The sequence below is a fragment of the Poecilia latipinna genome, unplaced genomic scaffold, assembly GCF_001443285.1.
Source record: "Poecilia latipinna isolate Pla-1442-1.1 unplaced genomic scaffold, P_latipinna-1.0 Scaffold161, whole genome shotgun sequence".
Lineage (NCBI taxonomy): Eukaryota > Metazoa > Chordata > Actinopteri > Cyprinodontiformes > Poeciliidae > Poecilia > Poecilia latipinna.
Genome location: NW_015112777.1, coordinates 258,238 through 265,785, shown reverse-complemented (window position 1 = coordinate 265,785; position 7,548 = coordinate 258,238). Strand labels below are relative to the sequence as shown.

Sequence of the window (7,548 nt, the reverse complement as noted above, 5' to 3'; positions counted from 1 at the left end):
ACAGTTCATATGGCAGCGCCTGCTGCCAGAAAGCGCCTGCTTACTTTCTGGTAAGCAGGCGCAGGCAGATGCCCCCCGTGGCTGTGATCCGAATGGCGGCAGCAAGAAGAAAAACATACAGAGCTACAGGTGGCGCGCCAAGGACGCAGCCACAAAGAAGAATCGCCTGCGCCTCTTTGGGCGAAGGAGCCGGCCCTCCACGGACAGAGGTCCCAGCAGCAGCGGCCTGGCTCTCCGGGTGAGGCAGGCTGGAAGGATCAAACGGGGGGAGATCCCCTTCTGAGTACCATCGCTGTTTGGAAGAATGGGACAGCTCCGAACTTCAACAAGACTGGCTACGGATACCGACTCAAGAATGGGGTCACCATAAGTTACCTCCTCTGCATGGATGGGATTGACTCACTGATCCACACCACCAGGATCTATAGCACTGACAATAGGATGTCATTTGGACTAGAGAAGTGTGGTCGGATGGTTATAAAGAGAGTGAAGGTCATCCACACAGAAGGGGTCTCACTCCCAGAAAAAACAATAGCAGCGATAGAGGACAGTTAAAAGTACCTGGGAATACCACAAGCAAATGGCAACCTCAATGAGGTCACAAGGAAAGGAGCCACAGCCAAATACCTCCAACGAATAAGGCAAGTCCTGAGAAGCCAGCTCAATGGCAAGAACAAGATTTGTGCGATAAACAGCTACGCCTTACCAGTAATCAGATACCCTGCAGGAATAAAGTATGGATAAAAGGAAATTCGCAATAGAGCTTTGGAACCTACATCACTTCATGTGATGTGTACGTCTTGTGCAGTCGCTCGGCGCCATCTTTGTTGGCCACAGACCAAAACAAACTAGTCAGAACACCTATGTTTTCTTTGTGTTACCGACCACAGCGAAGTTGTTTTCAAGTTGGATATTGGATATCCGCGCTCCATGGAGTAAGGGGCGTTTAGCTCAAGGTTGATCCGATTTATGAACACTAATTTCGGCCAGCTGTTCTCTACTGCTCCCTCCTCAAGCGCTCGGAGGTTCACATTGGGGACCGTCAATTTGCGAACCAAACACTCTTGTAAATAAATGCCTTGTCTTGTGACCAACTGATAGAAAAATGTGGTAATTCATGCTATTAACCGAGGCACACTATCCTCTATTAAAATTTTAAGTCATATTCAATATTTTCAATAATTTTAATATTAAATGCTTCCTTCACTAGCTTCCAAATCATGTGCCATTGACTCAAAATCTGTGTGAAATTGTCCTACTAGACTGTATAGATGAGGCACACTCATCTTTATTACATTTTAACACACTTTATATTTTTTAGCTATTTCTGTAGTCAAAATTTAGTATTTTTCTTCAATAGCTTCTAGGTCATGTGACCTATTAACTCAAAATCCATGTGAAATTATTCTACTAAACCACATAGATTAGGCATATTTTTATTCCATTTTGATCCCTTTTTTTATTTTTTAACCAAAATTATATTTAAAAAATATTTTTAAAAAATGTTCATAAAATGTATTACCTCAGTCGATCATCATATTTGTTACCTGTAATGTTCAATTACATAAAATTCTAGGACAGGATCTATTTAATTACATGTTCACTTACCTGAAATATGTTAAATACAACAAATATTTACTTAAAGTGTGATCTATTTCATAAAATTTACTTTATTATTTAATTACACATTAAATGTTTAAAGATGGACTCTTTCATCTGGTTTGCCATGATGTGGTGTGGCGGTGGACACAAACACAGCAGGCAGTCGACGTACTTTATGTGGATGGTATTTTAATGAACAAAATAAAGCAAAATAAACCCAAAAACCCAGTGTCCTGACAGTTTGCTTACATGTAACAAGCAGGTGTCTGATTATATAATTGTTTACTTTAATCACATAAAATATTTATTTAAAAATATAATCTTCCATTACGTGTATGTTTATAACCTGAAATACTTTAAATATCAAATTTTTACTTAAAATGTGATTCATTTCTTCACCTGTTTACATGCAACTTGAAGTGCTTCAATCAAACATTTCATGAATGTTTACCACATTAAATTATTAAATGAGAGAAAACAGCCACTTCCAACTGTACACATATTTCAACACAAATGGTTTATGTTCCTCTTCAGAGTGTGCAGCCTTGCTGAGCTTCTCTCCTGGGGTTTCTTCCTTGTCAGCCTCTCCAACTTGCTCCTCTTCTATTGCCTCTGCTACTGTGTTTTCATTATTTTACTCTTCTGGGCTAAATAATGAAAACAGTCTCAGTAACTTGCTGATCCACCATGGTCTTGCTGTATCGCCTCTTTAATTGACGCGGATGTCGGTCTGATGTTGTGGCGTTTACCTTGCAGTGACCCAGATTCAGCGCTGGAACCCAGTCAGGATTGAGCTAATCCATTTCATAGGTCAGCTTGCCTTGAAGAGGACATATCAGAACACACATCAGCATTAATGCTGTAAATTTGATAACACTAGAAAACTTAAATAGTTTACTTCACAATAATGGAATAACCTCTATGTCCACTGACAAAACTCATAAGCTACATAAACAATATAAGCCCGACCTAAACAAGGTTGACCCACTTAAATGAATTCAACATAAGCTGAACATGAGTACACTTGGACAAAATCATAGCAAAAAAAATTATGACACAACACCAACAAAGCAAATTTAGACACTCACCAGAATGGAAATGTCTGGAGCAAACTTGTAGGTATCTGGGGAAGTCGGAGAACGTAATATCAGGACGTCTCAACCGCTGACACCCAGGATATTCGTTTTCTTTTCGTTAGCTCCGATAGCTTAGCCTCCTCGCATTGTTTCCCAGCAGGAAAATAGTGAAATGAAAGTCCATTTTCCATCTTTTTACCGTTTCAGTCGTGTGATCGGACATTACATTCAATAACGCAGCAAGTTCGTACCATAGCTAAATTATTTTAAGTAACTTAGATTCAAAAAATCTGCGAGAATATTGTTTTTGTCGGTTATGTTTATGGCCCCCAAAGATGGCGCTGATATCCCTCCGTCTACAGCAGTGACGATATGTTCCAAAGCTCTACAAGTGTATTCTCTAGATCTCAAAAAAAACCTTTGATACCATCAATCATGACATCTTACTAAAAAAAAAAACTGGAAAGGTATGGAATTACAGGGATATATTAAACTAGCTTAGAAGCTACATTGGACAAAGGAAACAATTTGTAGAATTAGATAATCAGAAATCAGATTTACTAAACATAACTTGTGGGGTTCTGCAGGGACCAGTGTTGGGACCCAAATTATTCAATTTGTATATAAATGACATAGTCAAAGTGGAATCAGAGCAGCGCAATGTTAGAGAGAGAACGTTCCACAGCTACGGGGCCAGTACCTGAAATGCTCTATTACCACTGGTTTTAAAATAAGTTCTGGGTACCGTCACCAACATCTGATTAGAAGATCTCAAAGTCCTAGGTGGACAGAGAGGCTTTAAAAGATCCAGTATATATTTGGGAGCCTCACCATGAAAAGCCTTAAAAGTCAAGACCAAAATTTTAAAATGAGTCCTAAAATATACAGGAAGTCAATGCAGTGAGGCCAAAACAGGAATTATGTGAGCTGTTCTGTGGGTTTCTTGTGTGCACTTGAAAACAATGGGGTGATTCCACCTAATGAGAGTTTGTTGACTGGCAGGCTTAAAAATTCTGATGCACTGAGGAATTTGGATTCTTTATTTGCACATTTGTCTCATGAGGGGGGCACTGAGTTGACTGCTATGTTTAATGAGCATCATTGTTTGTTTGATGATGTGCCCAGTCGAACTCACTTAATCCAACATGATATCGATGTAGGTGAGGCACAGCCGATTCGCCAGAGCTTTTACAGGATATCTGAAGAGAAGCGGAAGGTAATGGAGGGGGAGATTTGGTACATGCTTGATAATGGTATTGCTGAACCATCTGCATCTAGCTGGGCATCACCTTGTTTCTTGGTGGAGAAGGCTAACAAAAGTTTTAGATTTTGTACAGATTACTGGAAAGTGAACATTGTTACAAAATCTGATGCTTATCCTCTGCCAGTCATGGAAGACTGTGTTGATCAGGTGGGATCAGTTCAGTTTGTCAGCAAATTTGACTTATTGAAGGGTTACTGGCAAGTGCCATTGTCTGAGAGAGCTAGAGAGATCCAGTATATAACAGACCAAACTCCCTTTTGTCTGTTCTCTTACTCTGTAATGAGTTTCGGATTGCGAAATGCACCGGCAACCTTTCAGCATCTCATGAACATGGTTGTCTGGGTTGGAAGGGTGTGCCGTATATTTGGATGATGTGGTGGTCTTTAGTGATACGTGGAAGTAACATCTGGCTCATATATGTAAGCTGTTTGAACGACTGGCTGAAGCACACCTGACCATTAACTTGTCCAAGTGTGAGTTTGCTAAGGCCACTGTTACCTATCTGGGTAAGGTGGTGGGGCAAGGGATGGTGTGTCCAGTGGAAGCCAAAGTAATTGCAATTTTGCAGTATCCCGTACCAACAAAAAAAGAACTCCAGCGGTTCCTGGGTCTTGTGGGGTACTACTGCAGTTTTTGTAAGAACTTTTCTACTGCAGTTTCTCCATTGACAGATTTACTGAAGAATAAAGTGAAGTACACCTGGTCAGCTTCCTGTCAGAAAGCTTTTGATGATGTCAAATCTGTCCTCTGTTCCTCCTATGTTCTTGCAGCTACACGACTGGATCATCCTTTTGACCTGCATGTGGATGCAAGTGATGTAGATGCAGGTGCTGCCTTATTTCAGCAAGATGATGATGGGGGTTGATCGACCTGTGAGTTTCTACTCTAAAAAATTCAACCATTTCCAGTGAACCATTCTGTCATTGAAAAAGAGACATTGGCACTAATTTGGGCTTTACAGCATTTTGAAATATATCTGGATTCTGGCAATGTTCATCTGGTGGTCCATACTGATCACAACCCCGTAACATTTTTGCATTCATTGCAGTGTCCGAATCGGAGATTGATGCGATGGATGTTGTTTTTGCAGCCCTATTGCCTGGATATCCGCCATATTAGGGGTTCGGATATTATTGTGGCAGATGCTTTATCCAGAGCACCATATGCTTAGATTTAATGTATTTAATTTTCATTCCCCTTCTCTCCAAGTTTTGTATAGGCTTTTCCAGTGTCTAGGGTGGCTGAGCTGTTGAGGTGGGGACTGAATGGGTGGTTATGGTAAGACTGCAAAGTCTGTTAGTATTGTAAATGTCACCTAGTTGTTCACTTAAATTGCTGTGTCCTTTTGGAGTTCCTGTAGGGACTCCATTTTTATGGGGTGGGGGAATGTGATGATCCCCTCCTGTTCAGTAGGTGTCTATAGTCCACTACATCTTTTTTCTTGTTTCTTTTCAGGAAGCAGGTAGATGGACTGTTAATTGAATACACCGGCAGCTGATGAATACTGACATCTAGTTAGTCACTAGTCTGCTTGATTGCCCTCCGGACCAGGCCGGAACGAGCAGTATTGGCTCACACTTCTCTCTGACTGGCTGTGCAGATCTCCCAGAGCATAGTTTTTCATAAAATAAATTATTGTTTCTATAGAGCCGCTCGTCTCTCTCCCATTTTTGTCATCGCCTTTGAGCTGGGCGTGACAATAAATAAATAAATAATTAGCTGGCCAAAGGAGTAGATAAACCCCACGGATGTTAAGACTAAGAAGCTACTAACCATACATGGAGTGTTCCACCGAAAATCCAGCACTCTGACTGTACACGAGCCCCAAGGAAGGAGGCAGAGGACAAGTGAGTGTGAGAGCCACTGTCCAGGACAAAACATCCAAGATCCATAAATACATCAAGGACAAGGCCTCAACAGACGATGTGCTCAGCGAATGTCTCAGACAATAGGGAACAGAGAGTGAAGTGCTGGAGGTACCATCATGGGAAGTGATTTGTTGGTGGCTGAATCGATAACATTAAGAAATGACTGAGCCATAAGTGAAGTAGGACAACAGACATTAATATTAAAATCAACAATGAGAACTCAGTCATACCTTGGCATGATATCAGCCAAGAAATCAGAAAAGTCATTTAAAAAGTTTTTGTTGTACTTTGGTGGCTGATAGACCACCTCACAAAGCACAGTGTGAGAGCTAACGAGTTCAAATAGATTAATCTCAAAGCTACTAAACAAGGCCAGAGGGAACTGTTTACAAGTAAAACAACTTTTAAAAACAGTCACTGTACCTCCACCGGAGCCCGACATCCTTGGAGCATTAAAATAGCCGCAGATCCAGGGTACAAGTTCATTAATAATGCTGGAGTCGCCCAAACCACTTGTCCATGATTCTGTTATAAATAAAACATCCAATCCTTGAGAAGAAAAGAAATCCCTAATGACAAAAGTTTTATTTGTCAGCGACCTGGCATTTACCAAACTGATTGTGGCAGAAATCAGCGGGTCTACACCATCTTCTGGAGTCCGGTACTCCCGGCAAAGAGGCCGCAGGTTGCTTGGATTCACCCTGTGTCTACAGGGCCGAGGACTGCAGGGGCCCTCGGGGCAGTCAACCTCAAACTGGAGCAGTGTCTAAAACAGATCCCAGGAACAGCATCAGACGTCTCAGTCCAGAAATGTGCAGTCCTAGGCACAGCCAAGATACTGCGCAGAGCCCTCAAGCTCCCAGGCGTCTGGTAAAGGACCTGAGCTCAGAGGATGAAAGAGACCACCTGCGGAAGGGTAAGAAGGGAATTAACAGTATGTCAAGAACAGTTAGTTATAACTACAAAATTTCTGAATAAATTTCAACGGGGCCTGCCAAAGTGTGCCTGTCGGTTGGAACCCAGCAATCTGATGCTAAAAATTAGCTTCAACGCTAAAGTACACTGCAATGTACTCAATAGCACGTGGAGAGTCACAAGCATGTTGACTAACATGGATTTACTCCATTCAGTATGTGAAAATTAGTGTTGAAATTACCAGTAGTCAAAATGGTTATACAATGACTTCCTCCATTCAGTGTACTAAAGATGGTTAATAAACAAAATAGCTAAAAAGCTTATTTTAGGAAAAAGGCTACTGTTAATGTGAACAGTAGTTACATTAGCAATGTTTATTATAATGTTTGTGCACTGCTTTCTGATTTTTACTTTTGCAAAAGTAAAAATTATCAACAAATATTGTTATTGTTCAAAAAAACATAAGATTTCTTCAGCTCTTTTGAAAAACTACTTATTTTGCACTAAGAAGAATTGTGCAGATGGTGAATTTTGTAGAAAATTAATTTTTTAGTCATTAGTGGTAAATATATTTAATACACATTCAACACAAAAGTAAAAATCTCAATTTATACATCGTGGCAGTTCGTTACCAGAAAAAACCCGTTTATCTCTCAACACCAAATTAATAACAAGTTATATAGTTCATAAAACACAAGCTTTTCAAAATAATGCTTACCTGATTAGACTACAAGACATTTACCGTTGGTAAATTTTGCAAAAGTGAAAATCTGAAGTTTACTTTGTGGCACTTGGTTACCAGTAAACACACTCATCTCTTAGC

General features: G+C 40.4%; 1 long non-coding RNA gene across 1 annotated transcript; it reads right to left on the bottom strand.

Moving 5' to 3' along the window:
- Positions 1-2,211: 2,211 nt before the first annotated feature.
- On the bottom strand, positions 2,212-6,607 carry LOC106945802 (uncharacterized). The gene is made up of 2 exons (XR_001424637.1): positions 6,421-6,607; positions 2,212-6,335 (listed from the first exon to the last, which is right to left on the bottom strand). It is a non-coding gene; the product is annotated as an uncharacterized LOC106945802 (long non-coding RNA).
- Positions 6,608-7,548: the final 941 nt, after the last annotated feature.